The following is a 16,170-nucleotide window of genomic DNA, read 5'->3' on the forward strand; positions in this document are numbered from 1 at the left end:
TTTCTTTTTTTTTTTTGGGGGGGGGGGGTTATCAAAGCTTTCCCTTACAATTTTATATCTCTTGAAAAGACCCGCTGTGGTGCTAGTTGTCCGTCAATGGCCACTCTAAGCTGAATGTGCCTGCCCTCGTCAAATCGCAAACGCTAAGCAGCTTGAGGCTGGGCGAGTACCGGCATGGGAGACTGGCTGGGAATCCCCGGTACCGTTGACATGCTATTTTGTTTTTCTCAAAGCTTTCCCTTACGATTGTTTTCATCTTGAAAAGACTAGCAGACGCGAAAGCAATTGGTCAATGGCCACACTAAGCTGAATGTGCCTGCCCTTGTCAGATCGCAAATGCTAAGCAGCTTGAGGCTAGGCAAGTACCAGCTTGGGAGACTGGCTGGGAATCCCTGGTACCGTTGACTTGGTTTTTTCGTTTTGATCCAAGCTTTCCCTGACGATTGTATTCCTCTTGAAAAGAGCCGCACTGGTGTGAACAATCTGTCATTGGCCACTCTAAGCTGAATGTGCCAGCTCTGGTCAGATCGCAAATGCTAAGCAGCTTGAGGCTGGGCAAGTTTCTTTTTTTTTTTTGGGGGGGGGGGGGTTATCAAAGCTTTCCCTTACAATTTTAAATCTCTTGAAAAGACCCGCTGTGGTGCTGGTTGTCCGTCAATGGCCACTCTAAGCTGAATGTGCCTGCCCTCGTCAGATCGCAAACGCTAAGCAGCTTGAGGCTGGGCAAGTACCAGCATGGGAGACTGGCTGGGAATCCCTGGTACCGTTGACTTAGTTTTTTCGTTTTGATCCAAGCTTTCCCTGACGATTGTATTCCTCTTGAAAAGAGCCGCACTGGAGTGAACAATCTGTCATTGGCCACTCTAAGCTGAATGTGCCAGCTCTGGTCAGATCGCAAATGCTAAGCAGCTTGAGGCTGGGCAAGTTTCTTTTTTTTTTTTTTTGGGGGGGGGGTTTATCAAAGCTTTCCCTTACAATTTTATATCTCTTGAAAAGACCCGCTGTGGTGCTAGTTGTCCGTCAATGGCCACTCTAAGCTGAATGTCCCTGCCCTCGTCAGATCGCAAATGCTAAGCAGCTTGAGGTTGGGCAATTACCGGCATGGGAGACTGGCTGGGAATCCCCGGTACCATTGACTTGCTATTTTGTTTTTCTCAAAGCTTTCCCTTACGATTGTTTTCATCTTGAAAAGACTAGCAGACGCAAAAGCAATCGGTCAATGGCCACACTAAGCTGAATGTGCCTGCCCTCGTCAGATCGCAAATGCTAAGCAGCTTGAGGCTAGGCAAGTACCAGCATGGGAGACTGGCTGGGAATCCCTGGTACCGTTGACTTGCTTTTTTCGTTTTGATCCAAGCTTTCCCTGACGATTGTATTCCTCTTGAAAAGAGCCGCACTGGGGTGAACAATCTGTCATTGGCCACTCTAAGCTGAATGTGCCAGCTCTGGTCAGATTGCAAATGCTAAGCAGCTTGAGGCTTGGCGAGTTTCTTTTTTTTTTTTTTTGGGGGGGGGGTTATCAAAGCTTTCCCTTACAATTTTATATCTCTTGAAAAGACCCGCTGTGGTGCTAGTTGTCCGTCAATGGCCACTCTAAGCTGAATGTGCCTGCCCTCGTCAGATCGCAAACGCTAAGCAGCTTGAGGCTGGGCAAGTACCGGCATGGGAGACTGGCTGGGAATCCCCGGTACCGTTGACTTGCTATTTTGTTTTTCTCAAAGCTTTCCCTTACGATTGTTTTCATCTTGAAAAGACTAGCAGACGCGAAAGCAATCGTTCAATGGCCACACTAAGCTGAATGTGCCTGCCCTCGTCAGATCGCAAATGCTAAGCAGCTTGAGGCTAGGCAAGTACCAGCATGGGAGACTGGCTGGGAATCCCTGGTACCGTTGACTTGGTTTTTTCGTTTTGATCCAAGCTTTCCCTGACGATTGTATTCCTCTTGAAAAGAGCCGCACTGGTGTGAACAATCTGTCATTGGCCACTCTAAGCTGAATGTGCCATCTCTGGTCAGATCGCAAATGCTAAGCAGCTTGAGGCTGGGCAAGTTTCTTTTTTTTTTGGGGGGGGGGGTTTATCAAAGCTTTCCCTTACAATTTTATATCTCTTGAAAAGACCCGCTGTGGTGCTAGTTGTCCGTCAATGGCCACTCTAAGCTGAATGTGCCTGCCCTCGTCAGATCGCAAACGCTAAGCAGCTTGAGGCTGGGCAAGTACCGGCATGGGAGACTAGCTGGGAATCCCCGGTACCGTTGACTTACTATTTTGCTTTTCTCAAAGCTTTCCCTTACGATTGTTTTCATCTTGAAAAGACTAGCAGACGCGAAAGCAATTGGTCAATGGCCACACTAAGCTGAATGTGCCTGCCCTCGTCAGATCGCAAATGCTAAGCAGCTTGAGGCTAGGCAAGTACCAGCATGGGAGACTGGCTGGGAATCCCTGGTACCGTTGACTTGGTTTTTTCGTTTTGATCCAAGCTTTCCCTGACGATTGTATTCCTCTTGAAAAGAGCCGCACTGGTGTGAACAATCTGTCATTGGCCACTCGAAGCTGAATGTGCTAGCTCTGGTGAGATCGCAAATGCTAAGCAGCTTGAGGCTGGGCAAGTTTCTTTTTTTTTTTTTTTTTGGGGGGGGGGGGTTTATCAAAGCTTTCCCTTACAATTTTATATCTCTTGAAAAGACCCGCTGTGGTGCTAGTTGTCCGTCAATGGCCACTCTAAGCTGAATGTGCCTGCCCTCGTCAAATCGCAGACGCTAAGCAGCTTGAGGCTGGGCAAGTACCGGCATGGGAGACTGGCTGGGAATCCCCGGTACCGTTGACTTGCTATTTTGATTTTCTCAAAGCTTTCCCTTACGATTGTTTTCATCTTGAAAAGACTAGCAGACGCGAAAGCAATCGGTCAATGGCCACACTAAGCTGAATGTGCCTGCCCTCGTCAGATCGCAAATGCTAAGCAGCTTGAGGCTAGGCAAGTACCAGCATGGGAGACTGGCTGGGTATCCCTGGTACCATTGACTTAGTTTTTTCGTTTTGATCCAAACTTTCCCTGACGATTGTATTCCTCTTGAAAAGAGCCGCACTGGTGTGAACAATCTGTCATTGGCCACTCTAAGCTGAATGTGCCAGCTCTGGTCAGATCGCAAATGCTAAGCAGCTTGAGGCTGGGCAAGTTTCTTTTTTTTTTTGGGGGGGGGGTTTATCAAAGCTTTCCCTTACAATTTTATATCTCTTGAAAAGACCCGCTGTGGTGCTAGTTGTCCGTCAATGGCCACTCTAAGCTGAATGTCCCTGCCCTCATCAGATCGCAAACGCTAAGCAGCTTGAGGCTGGGCAAGTACCGGCATGGGAGACTGGCTGGGAATCCCCGGTACCGTTGACTTGCTATTTTGTTTTTCTCAAAGCTTTCCCTTACGATTGTTTTCATCTTGAAAAGACTAGCAGACGCGAAAGCAATCGGTCAATGGCCACACTAAGCTGAATGTGCCTGCCCTTGTCAGATCGCAAATGCTAAGCAGCTTGAGGCTAGGCAAGTACCAGCATGGGAGACTGGCTGGGAATCCCTGGTACTGTTGACTTGTTTTATTCGTTTTGATCCAAGCTTTCCCTGACGATTGTATTCCTCTTGAAAAGAACCGCACTGGTGTGAACAATCTGTCATTGGCCACTCTAAGCTGAATGTGCCAGCTCTGGTCAGATCGCAAATGCTAAGCAGCTTGAGGCTGGGTAAGTTTCTTTTTTTTTTTGGGGGGGGGGGTTTATCAAAGCTTTCCCTTACAATTTTATATCTCTTGAAAAGACCCGCTGTGGTGCTAGTTGTCCGTCAATGGCCACTCTAAGCTGAATGTGCCTGCCCTCGTCAAATCGCAAACGCTAAGCAGCTTGAGGCTGGGCAAGTACCGGCATGGGAGACTGGCTGGGAATCCCCGGTACCGTTGACTTGCTATTTTGTTTTTCTCAAAGCTTTCCCTTACGATTGTTTTCATCTTGAAAAGACTAGCAGACGTGAAAGCAATCGGTCAATGGCCACACTAAGCTGAATGTGCCTGCCCTCGTCAGATCGCAAATGCTAAGCAGCTTGAGGCTAGGCAAGTACCAGCATGGGAGACTGGCTGGGAATCCCTGGTACCGTTGACTTGGTTTTTTCGTTTTGATCCAAGCTTTCCCTGACGATTGTATTCCTCTTGAAAAGAGCCGCACTGGTGTGAACAATCTGTCATTGGCCACTCTAAGCTGAATGTGCCAGCTCTGGTCAGATTGCAAATGCTAAGCAGCTTGAGGCTGGGCAAGTTTCTTTTTTTTGGGGGGCGGGGGGGGGTTTATCAAAGCTTTCCCTTACAATTTTATATCTCTTGAAAAGACCCGCTGTGGTGCTAGTTGTCCGTCAATGGCCACTTTAAGCTGAATGTGCCTGCCCTTGTCAGATCGCAAACGCTAAGCAGCTTGAGGCTGGGCAAGTACCGGCATGGGAGACTGGCTGGGAATCCCCGGTACCGTTGACTTGCTATTTTGCTTTTCTCAAAGCTTTCTCTTACGATTGTTTTCATCTTGAAAAGACTAGCAGACGCAAAAGCAATCGGTCAATGGCCACACTAAGCTGAATGTGCCTGCCCTCGTCAGATCGCAAATGCTAAGCAGCTTGAGGCTAGGCAAGTACCAGCATGGGAGACTGGCTGGGAATCCCTGGTACCGTTGACTTGGTTTTTTCGTTTTGATCCAAACTTTCCCTGACGATTGTATTCCTCTTGAAAAGAGCCGCACTGGTGTGAACAATCTGTCATTGGCCACTCTAAGCTGAATGTGCCAGCTCTGGTCAGATCGCAAATGCTAAGCAGCTTGAGGCTGGGTAAGTTTCTTTTTTTTTTTGGGGGGGGGGGGTTATCAAAGCTTTCCCTTACAATTTTATATCTCTTGAAAAGACCCGCTGTGGTGCTAGTTGTCCGTCAATGGCCACTCTAAGCTGAATGTGCCTGCCCTCGTCAAATCGCAAACGCTAAGCAGCTTGAGGCTGGGCAAGTACCGGCATGGGAGACTGGCTGGGAATCCACGGTACCGTTGACTTGCTATTTTGTTTTTCTCAAAGCTTTCCCTTACGATTGTTTTCATCTTGAAAAGACTAGCAGACGCAAAAGCAATCGGTCAATGGCCACACTAAGCTGAATGTGCCTGCCCTCGTCAGATCGCAAATGCTAAGCAGCTTGAGGCTAGGCAAGTACCAGCATGGGAGACTGGCTGGGAATCCCTGGTACCGTTGACTTGGTTTTTTCGTTTTGATCCAAGCTTTCCCTGACGATTGTATTCCTCTTGAAAAGAGCCGCACTGGTGTGAACAATCTGTCATTGGCCACTCTAAGCTGAATGTGCCAGCTCTGGTCAGATCGCAAATGCTAAGCAGCTTGAGGCTGGGCAAGTTTCTTTTTTTTTTGGGACGGGGGGGGGTTTTATCAAAGCTTTCCCTTACAATTTTATATCTCTTGAAAAGACCCGCTGTGGTGCTAGTTGTCCGTCAATGGCCACTTTAAGCTGAATGTGCCTGCCCTCGTCAGATCGCAAACGCTAAGCAGCTTGAGGCTGGGCAAGTACCGGCATGGGAGACTGGCTGGGAATCCCCGGTACCGTTGACTTGCTATTTTGCTTTTCTCAAAGCTTTCTCTTACGATTGTTTTCATCTTGAAAAGACTAGCAGACGCGAAAGCAATCGGTCAATGGCCACACTAAGCTGAATGTGCCTGCCCTCGTCAGATCGCAAATGCTAAGCAGCTTGAGGCTAGGCAAGTACCAGCATGGGAGACTGGCTGGGAATCCCTGGTACCGTTGACTTGGTTTTTTCGTTTTGATCCAAACTTTCCCTGACGATTGTATTCCTCTTGAAAAGAGCCGCACTGGTGTGAACAATCTGTCATTGGCCACTCTAAGCTGAATGTGCCAGCTCTGGTCAGATCGCAAATGCTAAGCAGCTTGAGGCTGGGCAAGTTTCTTTTTTTTTTGGGGGGGGGGTTTATCAAAGCTTTCCCTTACAATTTTATATCTCTTGAAAAGACCCGCTGTGGTGCTAGTTGTCCGTCAATGGCCACTCTAAGCTGAATGTGCCTGCCCTCGTCAAATCGCAAACGCTAAGCAGCTTGAGGCTGGGCAAGTACCGGCATGGGAGACTGGCTGGGAATCCCCGGTACCGTTGACTTGCTATTTTGTTTTTCTCAAAGCTTTCCCTTACGATTGTTTTCATCTTGAAAAGACTAGCAGACGCAAAAGCAATCGGTCAATGGCCACACTAAGCTGAATGTGCCTGCCCTCGTCAGATCGCAAATGCTAAGCAGCTTGAGGCTAGGCAAGTACCAGCATGGGAGACTGGCTTGGAATCCCTGGTACCGTTGACTTGCTTTTTTCGTTTTGATCCAAGCTTTCCCTGACGATTGTATTCCTCTTGAAAAGAGCCGCACTGGGGTGAACAATCTGTCATTGGCCACTCTAAGCTGAATGTGCCAGCTCTGGTCAGATTGCAAATGCTAAGCAGCTTGAGGCTTGGCGAGTTTCTTTTTTTTTTTTTTTTGGGGGGGGGGTTATCAAAGCTTTCCCTTACAATTTTATATCTCTTGAAAAGACCCGCTGTGGTGCTAGTTGTCCGTCAATGGCCACTCTAAGCTGAATGTGCCTGCCCTCGTCAGATCGCAAACGCTAAGCAGCTTGAGGCTGGGCAAGTACCGGCATGGGAGACTGGCTGGGAATCCCCGGTACCGTTGACTTGCTATTTTGTTTTTCTCAAAGCTTTCCCTTACGATTGTTTTCATCTTGAAAAGACTAGCAGACGCGAAAGCAATCGGTCAATGGCCACACTAAGCTGAATGTGCCTGCCCTCGTCAGATCGCAAATGCTAAGCAGCTTGAGGCTAGGCAAGTACCAGCATGGGAGACTGGCTGGGAATCCCTGGTACCGTTGACTTGGTTTTTTCGTTTTGATCCAAGCTTTCCCTGACGATTGTATTCCTCTTGAAAAGAGCCGCACTGGTGTGAACAATCTGTCATTGGCCACTCTAAGCTGAATGTGCCAGCTCTGGTCAGATCGCAAATGCTAAGCAGCTTGAGGCTGGGCAAGTTTCTATTTTTTTTGGGGGGGGGGGTTTATCAAAGCTTTCCCTTACAATTTTATATCTCTTGAAAAGACCCGCTGTGGTGCTAGTTGTCCGTCAATGGCCACTCTAAGCTGAATGTGCCTGCCCTCGTCAGATTGCAAATGCTAAGCAGCTTGAGGCTGGGCAAGTACCGGCATGGGAGACTAGCTGGGAATCCCCGGTACCGTTGACTTGCTAGTTTGCTTTTCTCAAAGCTTTCCCTTACGATTGTTTTCATCTTGAAAAGACTAGCAGACGCGAAAGCAATCGGTCAATGGCCACACTAAGCTGGATGTGCCTGCCCTCGTCAGATCGCAAATGCTAAGCAGCTTGAGGCTAGGCAAGTACCAGCATGGGAGACTGGCTGGGAATCCCTGGTACCGTTGACTTGGTTTTTTCGTTTTGATCCAAGCTTTCCCTGACGATTGTATTCCTCTTGAAAAGAGTCGCACTGGAGTGAACAATCTGTCATTGGCCACTCTAAGCTGAATGTGCCAGCTCTGGTCAGATCGCAAATGCTAAGCAGCTTGAGGCTGGGCAAGTTTTTTTTTTTTTTTTGGGGGGGGGGGGTTTATCAAAGCTTTCCCTTACAATTTTATATCTCTTGAAAAGACCCGCTGTGGTGCTAGTTGTCCGTCAATGGCCACTCTAAGCTGAATGTGCCTGCCCTCGTCAGATCGCAAACGCTAAGCAGCTTGAGGCTGGGCAAGTACCAGCATGGGAGACTGGCTGGGAATCCCTGGTACCGTTGACTTGGTTTTTTCGTTTTGATCCAAGCTTTCCCTGACGATTGTATTCCTCTTGAAAAGAGTCGCACTGGAGTGAACAATCTGTCATTGGCCACTCTAAGCTGAATGTGCCAGCTCTGGTCAGATCGCAAATGCTAAGCAGCTTGAGGCTGGGCAAGTTTTTTTTTTTTTTTTTTTTGGGGGGGGGGTTTATCAAAGCTTTCCCTTACAATTTTATATCTCTTGAAAAGACCCGCTCTGGTGCTAGTTGTCCGCCAATGGCCACTCTAAGCTGAATGTGCCTGCCCTCGTCAGATCGCAAACGCTAAGCAGCTTGAGGCTGGGCAAGTACCGGCATGGGAGACTAGCTGGGAATCCCCGGTACCGTTGACTTGCTATTTTGCTTTTCTCAAAGCTTTCCCTTACGATTGTTTTCATCTTGAAAAGACTAGCAGACGCGAAAGCAATCGGTCAATGGCCACACTAAGCTGAATGTGCCTGCCCTCGTCAGATCGCAAATGCTAAGCAGCTTGAGGCTAGGCAAGTACCAGTATGGGAGACTGGCTGGGAATCCCTGGTACCGTTGACTTGGTTTTTTCGTTTTGATCCAAGCTTTCCCTGACGATTGTATTCCTCTTGAAAAGAGTCGCACTGGAGTGAACAATCTGTCATTGGCCACTCTAAGCTGAATGTGCCAGCTCTGGTCAGATCGCAAATGCTAAGCAGCATGAGGCTGGGCAAGTTTTTTTTTTTTTTTTTTTTTGGGGGGGGGGGTTTATCAAAGCTTTCCCTTACAATTTTATATCTCTTGAAAAGACCCGCTGTGGTGCTAGTTGTCCGTCAATGGCCACTCTAAGCTGAATGTGCCTGCCCTCGTCAGATCGCAAACGCTAAGCAGCTTGAGGCTGGGCAAGTACCAGCATGGGAGACTGGCTGGGAATCCCTGGTACCGTTGACTTGGTTTTTTCGTTTTGATCCAAGCTTTCCCTGACGATTGTATTCCTCTTGAAAAGAGCCGCACTGGTGTGAACAATCTGTCATTGGCCACTCTAAGCTGAATGTGCCAGCTCTGGTTAGATCGCAAATGCTAAGCAGCTTGAGGCTGGGCAAGTTTCTTTTTTTTTTTTTTTTTTGGGGGGGGGGGGTTTATCAAAGCTTTCCCTTACAATTTTATATCTCTTGAAAAGACCCGCTGTGGTGCTAGTTGTCCGTCAATGGCCACTCTAAGCTGAATGTGCCTGCCCTCGTCAGATCGCAAACGCTAAGCAGCTTGAGGCTGGGCAAGTACCGGCATGGGAGACTGGCTGGGTATCCCCGGTACCGTTGACTTGCTATTTTGTTTTTCTCAAAGCTTTCCCTTACGATTGTTTTCATCTTGAAAAGACTAGCAGACGCGAAAGCAATCGGTCAATGGCCACACTAAGCTGAATGTGCCTTCCCTCGTCAGATCGCAAATGCTAAGCAGCTTGGGGCTAGGCAAGTACCAGCATGGGAGACTGGCTGGGAATCCCTGGTACCGTTGACTTGGTTTTTTCGTTTTGATCCAAGCTTTCCCTAACGATTGTATTCCTCTTGAAAAGAGCCGCACTGGTGTGAACAATTTGTCATTGGCCACTCTAAGCTGAATGTGCCAGCTCTGGTCAGATCGCAAATGCTAAGCAGCTTGAGGCTGGGCAAGTTTCTTTTTTTTTTTTTTGGGGGGGGGGTTTATCAAAGCTTTCCCTTACAATTTTATATCTCTTGAAAAGACCCGCTGTGGTGCTAGTTTTCCGTCAATGGCCACTCTAAGCTGCATGTGCCTGCCCTCGTCAGATCGCAAACGCTAAGCAGCTTGAGGCTGGGCAAGTACCGGCATGGGAGACTGGCTGGGAATCCCCGGTACCGTTGACTTGCTATTTTTTTTTTCTCAAAGCTTTCCCTTACGATTGTTTTCATCTTGAAAAGACTAGCAGACGCGAAAGCAATCGGTCAATGGCCACACTAAGCTGAATGTGCCTGCCCTCGTCAGATCGCAAATGCTAAGCAGCTTGAGGCTAGGCAAGTACCAGCATGGGAGACTGGCTGGGAATCCCTGGTACCGTTGACTTGGTTTTTTCGTTTTGATCCAAGCTTTCCCTGACGATTGTATTCCTCTTGAAAAGAGCCGCACTGGTTTGAACAATCTGTCATTGGCCACTCTAAGCTGAATGTGCCAGCTCTGGTCAGATCGCAAATGCTAAGCAGCTTGAGGCTGGGCAAGTTTCTTTTTTCTTTTTTTTTTTTTTTTTTGGGGGGGGGGGGTTTATCAAAGCTGTCCCTTACAATTTTATATCTCTTGAAAAGACCCGCTGTGGTGCTAGTTGTCCGTCAATGGCCACTCTAAGCTGAATGTGCCTGCCCTCGTCAGATCGCAAACGCTAAGCAGCTTGAGGCTGGGCAAGTACCGGCATGGGAGACTGGCTGGGAATCCCCGGTACCGTTGACTTGCTATTTTGTTTTTCTCAAAGCTTTCCCTTACGATTGTTTTCATCTTGAAAAGACTAGCAGGCGCGAAAACAATCGGTCAATGGCCACACTAAGCTGAATGTGCCTGCCCTCGTCAGATCGCAAATGCTAAGCAGCTTGAGGCTAGGCAAGTACCAGCATGGGAGACTGGCTGGGAATCCCTGGTACCGTTGACTTGGTTTTTTCGTTTTGATCCAAGCTTTCCCTGACGATTGTATTCCTCTTGAAAAGAGCCGCACTGGTGTGAACAATCTGTCATTGGCCACTCTAAGCTGAATGTGCCATCTCTGGTCAGATCGCAAATGCTAAGCAGCTTGAGGCTGGGCAAGTCTCTTTTTTTTTTTTTTGGGGGGGGGGTTTATCAAAGCTTTCCCTTACAATTTTATATCTCTTGAAAAGACCCGCTGTGGTGCTAGTTGTCCGTCAATGGCCACTCTAAGCTGAATGTGCCTGACCTCGTCAGATCGCAAACGCTAAGCAGCTTGAGGCTGGGCAAGTACCGGCATGGGAGACTTGCTGGGAATCCCCGGTACCGTTGACTTGCTATTTTGTTTTTCTCAAAGCTTTCCCTTACGATTGTTTTCATCTTGAAAAGACTAGCAGACGCAAAAGCAATCGGTCAATGGCCACACTAAGCTGAATGTGCCTGCCCTCGTCAGATCGCAAATGCTAAGCAGCTTGAGGCTAGGCAAGTACCAGCATGGGAGACTGGCTGGGAATCCCTGGTATCGTTGACTTGCTTTTTTCGTTTTGATCCAAGCTTTCCCTGACGATTGTATTCCTCTTGAAAAGAGCCGCACTGGGGTGAACAATCTGTCATTGGCCACTCTAAGCTGAATGTGCCAGCTCTGGTCAGATTGCAAATGCTAAGCAGCTTGAGGCTTGGCGAGTTTCTTTTTTTTTTTTTTTGGTGGGGGGGTTATCAAAGCTTTCCCTTACAATTTTATATCTCTTGAAAAGACCCGCTGTGGTGCTAGTTGTCCGTCAATGGCCACTCTAAGCTGAATGTGCCTGCCCTCGTCAGATCGCAAACGCTAAGCAGCTTGAGGCTGGGCAAGTACCGGCATGGGAGACTGGCTGGGAATCCCCAGTACCGTTGACTTGCTATTTTGTTTTTCTCAAAGCTTTCCCTTACGATTGTTTTCATCTTGAAAAGACTAGCAGACGCGAAAGCAATCGGTCAATGGCCACACTAAGCTGAATGTGCCTGCCCTCATCAGATCGCAAATGCTAAGCAGCTTGAGGCTAGGCAAGTACCAGCATGGGAGACTGGCTGGGAATCCCTGGTACCGTTGACTTGGTTTTTTCGTTTTGATCCAAGCTTTCCCTGACGATTGTATTCCTCTTGAAAAGAGCCGCACTGGTGTGAACAATCTGTCATTGGCCACTCTAAGCTGAATGTGCCATCTCTGGTCAGTTCGCAAATGCTAAGCAGCTTGAGGCTGGGCAAGTTTCTTTTTTTTTTTGGGGGGGGGGGTTTATCAAAGCTTTCCCTTACAATTTTATATCTCTTGAAAAGACCCGCTGTGGTGCTAGTTGTCTGTCAATGGCCACTCTAAGCTGAATGTGCCTGCCCTCGTCAGATCGCAAACGCTAAGCAGCTTGAGGCTGGGCAAGTACCGGCATGGGAGACTAGCTGGGAATCCCCGGTACCGTTGACTTACTATTTTGCTTTTCTCAAAGCTTTCCCTTACGATTGTTTTCATCTTGAAAAGACTAGCAGAAGCGAAAGCAATCGGTCAATGGCCACACTAAGCTGAATGTGCCTGCCCTCGTCAGATCGCAAATGCTAAGCAGCTTGAGGCTAGGCAAGTACCAGCATGGGAGACTGGCTGGGAATCCCTGGTACCGTTGACTTGGTTTTTTCGTTTTGATCCAAGCTTTCCCTGACGATTGTATTCCTCTTGAAAAGAGCCGCACTGGTGTGAACAATCTGTCATTGGCCACTCGAAGCTGAATGTGCTAGCTCTGGTGAGATCGCAAATGCTAAGCAGCTTGAGGCTGGGCAAGTTTCTTTTTTTTTTTTTTTTGGGGGGGGGGGTTTATCAAAGCTTTCCCTTACAATTTTATATCTCTTGAAAAGACCCGCTGTGGTGCTAGTTGTCCGTCAATGGCCACTCTAAGCTGAATGTGCCTGCCCTCGTCAAATCGCAGACGCTAAGCAGCTTGAGGCTGGGCAAGTACCGGCATGGGAGACTGGCTGGGAATCCCCGGTACCGTTGACTTGCTATTTTGATTTTCTCAAAGCTTTCCCTTACGATTGTTTTCATCTTGAAAAGACTAGCAGACGCGAAAGCAATCGGTCAATGGCCACACTAAGCTGAATCTGCCTGCCCTCGTCAGATCACAAATGCTAAGCAGCTTGAGGCTAGGCAAGTACCAGCATGGGAGACTGGCTGGGAATCCCTGGTACCGTTGACTTGGTTTTTTCGTTTTGATCCAATCTTTCCCTGACGATTGTATTCCTCTTGAAAAGAACCGCACTGGTGTGAGCAATCTGTCATTGGCCACTCTAAGCTGAATGTGTCAGCTCTGGTCAGATCGCAAATGCTAAGCAGCTTGAGGCTGGGCAAGTTTCTTTTTTTTTTTTTGGGGGGGGGGGTTATCAAAGCTTTCCCTTACAATTTTATATCTCTTGAAAAGACCCGCTGTGGTGCTAGTTGTCCGTCAATGGCCACTCTAAGCTGAATGTGCCTGCCCTCGTCAAATCGCAAACGCTAAGCAGCTTGAGGCTGGGCGAGTACCGGCATGGGAGACTGGCTGGGAATCCCCGGTACCGTTGACATGCTATTTTGTTTTTCTCAAAGCTTTCCCTTACGATTGTTTTCATCTTGAAAAGACTAGCAGACGCGAAAGCAATTGGTCAATGGCCACACTAAGCTGAATGTGCCTGCCCTTGTCAGATCGCAAATGCTAAGCAGCTTGAGGCTAGGCAAGTACCAGCTTGGGAGACTGGCTGGGAATCCCTGGTACCGTTGACTTGGTTTTTTCGTTTTGATCCAAGCTTTCCCTGACGATTGTATTCCTCTTGAAAAGAGCCGCACTGGTGTGAACAATCTGTCATTGGCCACTCTAAGCTGAATGTGCCATCTCTGGTCAGATCGCAAATGCTAAGCAGCTTGAGGCTGGGCAAGTTTCTTTTTTTTTTTGGGGGGGGGGGGGTTATCAAAGCTTTCCCTTACAATTTTAAATCTCTTGAAAAGACCCGCTGTGGTGCTGGTTGTCCGTCAATGGCCACTCTAAGCTGAATGTGCCTGCCCTCGTCAGATCGCAAATGCTCAGCAGCTTGAGGTTGGGCAAGTACCGGCATGGGAGACTGGCTGGGAATCCCCGGTACCGTTGACTTGCTATTTTGTTTTTCTCAAAGCTTTCCCTTACGATTGTTTTCATCTTGAAAAGACTAGCAGACGCGAAAGCAATCGGTCAATGGCCACACTAAGCTGAATGTGCCTGCCCTCGTCAGATCGCAAATGCTAAGCAGCTTGAGGCTAGGCAAGTACCAGCATGGGAGACTGGCTGGGAATCCCTGGTACCGTTGACTTGGTTTTTTCGTTTTGATCCAAGCTTTCCCTGACGATTGTATTCCTCTTGAAAAGAGCCGCACTGGTTTGAACAATCTGTCATTGGCCACTCTAAGCTGAATGTGCCAGCTCTGGTCAGATCGTAAATGCTAAGCAGCTTGAGGCTGGGCAAGTTTCTTTTTTTTTTTTTTTTTTGGGGAGGGGTTTATCAAAGCTTTCCCTTACAATTTGATATCTCTTGAAAAGACCCGCTGTGGTGCTAGTTGTCCGTCAATGGCCACTCTAAGCTGAATGTGCCTGCCCTCGTCAGATCGCAAACACTAAGCAGCTTGAGGCTGGGCAAGTACCGGCATGGGAGACTGGCTGGGAATCCCCGGTACCGTTGACTTGCTATTTTGTTTTTCTCAAAGCTTTCCCTTACGATTTTTTTCATCTTGAAAAGACTAGCAGACGCGAAAGCAATCGGTCAATGGCCACACTAAGCTGAATGTGCCTGCCCTCGTCAGATTGCAAATGCTAAGCAGCTTGAGGCTAGGCAAGTACCAGCATGGGAGTCTGGCTGGGAATCCCTGGTACCGTTGACTTGGTTTTTTCGTTTTGATCCAAGCTTTCCCTGACGATTGTATTCCTCTTGAAAAGAGCCGCACTGGTGTGAACAATTTGTCATTGGCCACTCTAAGCTGAATGTGCCAACTCTGGTCAGATCGCAAATGCTAAGCAGCTTGAGGCTGAGCAAGTTTCTTTTTTTTTTTTTTTTGGGGGGGGGGGTTTATCAAAGCTTTCCCTTACAATTTTATATCTCTTGAAAAGACCCGCTGTGGTGCTAGTTGTCCGTCAATGGCCACTCTAAGCTGAATGTGCCTGCCCTCGTCAGATCGCAAACGCTAAGCAGCTTGAGGCTGGGCAAGTACCGGCATGGGAGACTGGCTGAGAATCCCCGGTACCGTTGACTTGCTATTTTGTTTTTCTCAAAGCTTTCCCTTACGATTTTTTTCATCTTGAAAAGACTAGCAGACGCGAAAGCAATCGGTCAATGGCCACACTAAGCTGAATGTGCCTGCCCTCGTCAGATCGCAAACGCTAAGCAGCTTGAGGCTGGGCAAGTACCAGCATGGGAGACTGGCTGGGAATCCCTGGTACCGTTGACTTGGTTTTTTCGTTTTGATCCAAGCTTTCCCTGACGATTGTATTCCTCTTGAAAAGAGTCGCACTGGAGTGAACAATCTGTCATTGGCCACTCTAAGCTGAATGTGCCAGCTCTGGTCAGATTGCAAATGCTAAGCAGCTTGAGGCTGGGCAAGTTTTTTTTTTTTTTTTTTTGGGGGGGGGGGGTTTATCAAAGCTTTCCCTTACAATTTTATATCTCTTGAAAAGACCCGCTGTGGTGCTAGTTGTCCGTCAATGGCCACTCTAAGCTGAATGTACCTGCCCTCGTCAGATCGCAAATGCTAAGCAGCTTAAGGTTGGGCAAGTACCGGCATGGGAGACTGGCTGGGAATCCCCGGTACCGTTGACTTGCTATTTTGTTTTTCTCAAAGCTTTCCCTTACGATTGTTTTCATCTTGAAAAGACTAGCAGACGCAAAAGCAATCGGTCAATGGCCACACTAAGCTGAATGTGCCTGCCCTCGTCAGATCGCAAATGCTAAGCAGCTTGAGGCTAGGCAAGTACCAGCATGGGAGACTGGCTGGGAATCCCTGGTACCGTTGACTTGGTTTTTTCGTTTTGATCCAAGCTTTCCCTGACGATTGTATTCCTCTTGAAAAGAGCCGCACTGGTGTGAACAATCTGTCATTGGCCACTCTAAGCTGAATGTGCCATCTCTGGTCAGATCGCAAATGCTAAGCAGCTTGAGGCTGGGCAAGTCTCTTTTTTTTTTTTTTTGGGGGGGGGGTTTATCAAAGCTTTCCCTTACAATTTTATATCTCTTGAAAAGACCCGCTGTGGTGCTAGTTGTCCGTCAATGGCCACTCTAAGCTGAATGTGCCTGACCTCGTCAGATCGCAAACGCTAAGCAGCTTGAGGCTGGGCAAGTACCGGCATGGGAGACTTGCTGGGAATCCCCGGTACCGTTGACTTGCTATTTTGTTTTTCTCAAAGCTTTCCCTTACGATTGTTTTCATCTTGAAAAGACTAGCAGACGCAAAAGCAATCGGTCAATGGCCACACTAAGCTGAATGTGCCTGCCCTCGTCAGATCGCAAATGCTAAGCAGCTTGAGGCTAGGCAAGTACCAGCATGGGAGACTGGCTGGGAATCCCTGGTACCGTTGACTTGCTTTTTTCGTTTTGATCCAAGCTTTCCCTGACGATTGTATTCCTCTTGAAAAGAG

The 16,170-nt window shown here is 48.1% G+C and overlaps 37 pseudogenes; all 37 read left to right on the top strand.

The window, feature by feature from the left end:
- The first annotated feature begins 288 nt into the window (after positions 1–288).
- Positions 289–407, top strand: LOC143800755 (5S ribosomal RNA; annotated as a pseudogene).
- Positions 408–653: 246 nt separating this feature from the next.
- Positions 654–772, top strand: LOC143798551 (5S ribosomal RNA; annotated as a pseudogene).
- Positions 773–1,215: 443 nt separating this feature from the next.
- Positions 1,216–1,334, top strand: LOC143798118 (5S ribosomal RNA; annotated as a pseudogene).
- Positions 1,335–1,580: 246 nt separating this feature from the next.
- Positions 1,581–1,699, top strand: LOC143798944 (5S ribosomal RNA; annotated as a pseudogene).
- A 77-nt stretch (positions 1,700–1,776) lies between these two features.
- Positions 1,777–1,895, top strand: LOC143798576 (5S ribosomal RNA; annotated as a pseudogene).
- Positions 1,896–2,138: 243 nt separating this feature from the next.
- LOC143798823 (5S ribosomal RNA) lies at positions 2,139–2,257 on the top strand (annotated as a pseudogene).
- Positions 2,258–2,334: 77 nt separating this feature from the next.
- On the top strand, positions 2,335–2,453 carry LOC143798130 (5S ribosomal RNA; annotated as a pseudogene).
- Positions 2,454–2,900: 447 nt separating this feature from the next.
- On the top strand, positions 2,901–3,019 carry LOC143800430 (5S ribosomal RNA; annotated as a pseudogene).
- A 243-nt stretch (positions 3,020–3,262) lies between these two features.
- LOC143798921 (5S ribosomal RNA) lies at positions 3,263–3,381 on the top strand (annotated as a pseudogene).
- A 77-nt stretch (positions 3,382–3,458) lies between these two features.
- Positions 3,459–3,577, top strand: LOC143800559 (5S ribosomal RNA; annotated as a pseudogene).
- Positions 3,578–4,017: 440 nt separating this feature from the next.
- On the top strand, positions 4,018–4,136 carry LOC143798141 (5S ribosomal RNA; annotated as a pseudogene).
- Positions 4,137–4,578: 442 nt separating this feature from the next.
- On the top strand, positions 4,579–4,697 carry LOC143798152 (5S ribosomal RNA; annotated as a pseudogene).
- Positions 4,698–5,137: 440 nt separating this feature from the next.
- On the top strand, positions 5,138–5,256 carry LOC143798164 (5S ribosomal RNA; annotated as a pseudogene).
- Positions 5,257–5,699: 443 nt separating this feature from the next.
- Positions 5,700–5,818, top strand: LOC143798176 (5S ribosomal RNA; annotated as a pseudogene).
- Positions 5,819–6,256: 438 nt separating this feature from the next.
- LOC143798738 (5S ribosomal RNA) lies at positions 6,257–6,375 on the top strand (annotated as a pseudogene).
- Positions 6,376–6,622: 247 nt separating this feature from the next.
- LOC143799034 (5S ribosomal RNA) lies at positions 6,623–6,741 on the top strand (annotated as a pseudogene).
- Positions 6,742–6,818: 77 nt separating this feature from the next.
- On the top strand, positions 6,819–6,937 carry LOC143798187 (5S ribosomal RNA; annotated as a pseudogene).
- A 439-nt stretch (positions 6,938–7,376) lies between these two features.
- Positions 7,377–7,495, top strand: LOC143797932 (5S ribosomal RNA; annotated as a pseudogene).
- Positions 7,496–7,741: 246 nt separating this feature from the next.
- Positions 7,742–7,860, top strand: LOC143798552 (5S ribosomal RNA; annotated as a pseudogene).
- Positions 7,861–8,304: 444 nt separating this feature from the next.
- LOC143795632 (5S ribosomal RNA) lies at positions 8,305–8,423 on the top strand (annotated as a pseudogene).
- A 250-nt stretch (positions 8,424–8,673) lies between these two features.
- On the top strand, positions 8,674–8,792 carry LOC143798553 (5S ribosomal RNA; annotated as a pseudogene).
- An 813-nt stretch (positions 8,793–9,605) lies between these two features.
- On the top strand, positions 9,606–9,724 carry LOC143800605 (5S ribosomal RNA; annotated as a pseudogene).
- A 77-nt stretch (positions 9,725–9,801) lies between these two features.
- Positions 9,802–9,920, top strand: LOC143798199 (5S ribosomal RNA; annotated as a pseudogene).
- Positions 9,921–10,179: 259 nt separating this feature from the next.
- Positions 10,180–10,298, top strand: LOC143798945 (5S ribosomal RNA; annotated as a pseudogene).
- Positions 10,299–10,375: 77 nt separating this feature from the next.
- Positions 10,376–10,494, top strand: LOC143798210 (5S ribosomal RNA; annotated as a pseudogene).
- A 442-nt stretch (positions 10,495–10,936) lies between these two features.
- On the top strand, positions 10,937–11,055 carry LOC143798517 (5S ribosomal RNA; annotated as a pseudogene).
- A 246-nt stretch (positions 11,056–11,301) lies between these two features.
- Positions 11,302–11,420, top strand: LOC143798530 (5S ribosomal RNA; annotated as a pseudogene).
- Positions 11,421–11,497: 77 nt separating this feature from the next.
- LOC143799911 (5S ribosomal RNA) lies at positions 11,498–11,616 on the top strand (annotated as a pseudogene).
- Positions 11,617–11,860: 244 nt separating this feature from the next.
- On the top strand, positions 11,861–11,979 carry LOC143798824 (5S ribosomal RNA; annotated as a pseudogene).
- A 77-nt stretch (positions 11,980–12,056) lies between these two features.
- Positions 12,057–12,175, top strand: LOC143798222 (5S ribosomal RNA; annotated as a pseudogene).
- Positions 12,176–13,180: 1,005 nt separating this feature from the next.
- LOC143800757 (5S ribosomal RNA) lies at positions 13,181–13,299 on the top strand (annotated as a pseudogene).
- A 441-nt stretch (positions 13,300–13,740) lies between these two features.
- Positions 13,741–13,859, top strand: LOC143798234 (5S ribosomal RNA; annotated as a pseudogene).
- A 249-nt stretch (positions 13,860–14,108) lies between these two features.
- Positions 14,109–14,227, top strand: LOC143798827 (5S ribosomal RNA; annotated as a pseudogene).
- Positions 14,228–14,868: 641 nt separating this feature from the next.
- Positions 14,869–14,987, top strand: LOC143795161 (5S ribosomal RNA; annotated as a pseudogene).
- A 249-nt stretch (positions 14,988–15,236) lies between these two features.
- On the top strand, positions 15,237–15,355 carry LOC143800423 (5S ribosomal RNA; annotated as a pseudogene).
- A 77-nt stretch (positions 15,356–15,432) lies between these two features.
- Positions 15,433–15,551, top strand: LOC143798245 (5S ribosomal RNA; annotated as a pseudogene).
- A 443-nt stretch (positions 15,552–15,994) lies between these two features.
- LOC143798256 (5S ribosomal RNA) lies at positions 15,995–16,113 on the top strand (annotated as a pseudogene).
- Positions 16,114–16,170: the final 57 nt, after the last annotated feature.

This window comes from Ranitomeya variabilis, chromosome 1 (assembly GCF_051348905.1).
Source record: "Ranitomeya variabilis isolate aRanVar5 chromosome 1, aRanVar5.hap1, whole genome shotgun sequence".
NCBI classification, from domain to species: Eukaryota; Metazoa; Chordata; class Amphibia; order Anura; family Dendrobatidae; genus Ranitomeya; species Ranitomeya variabilis.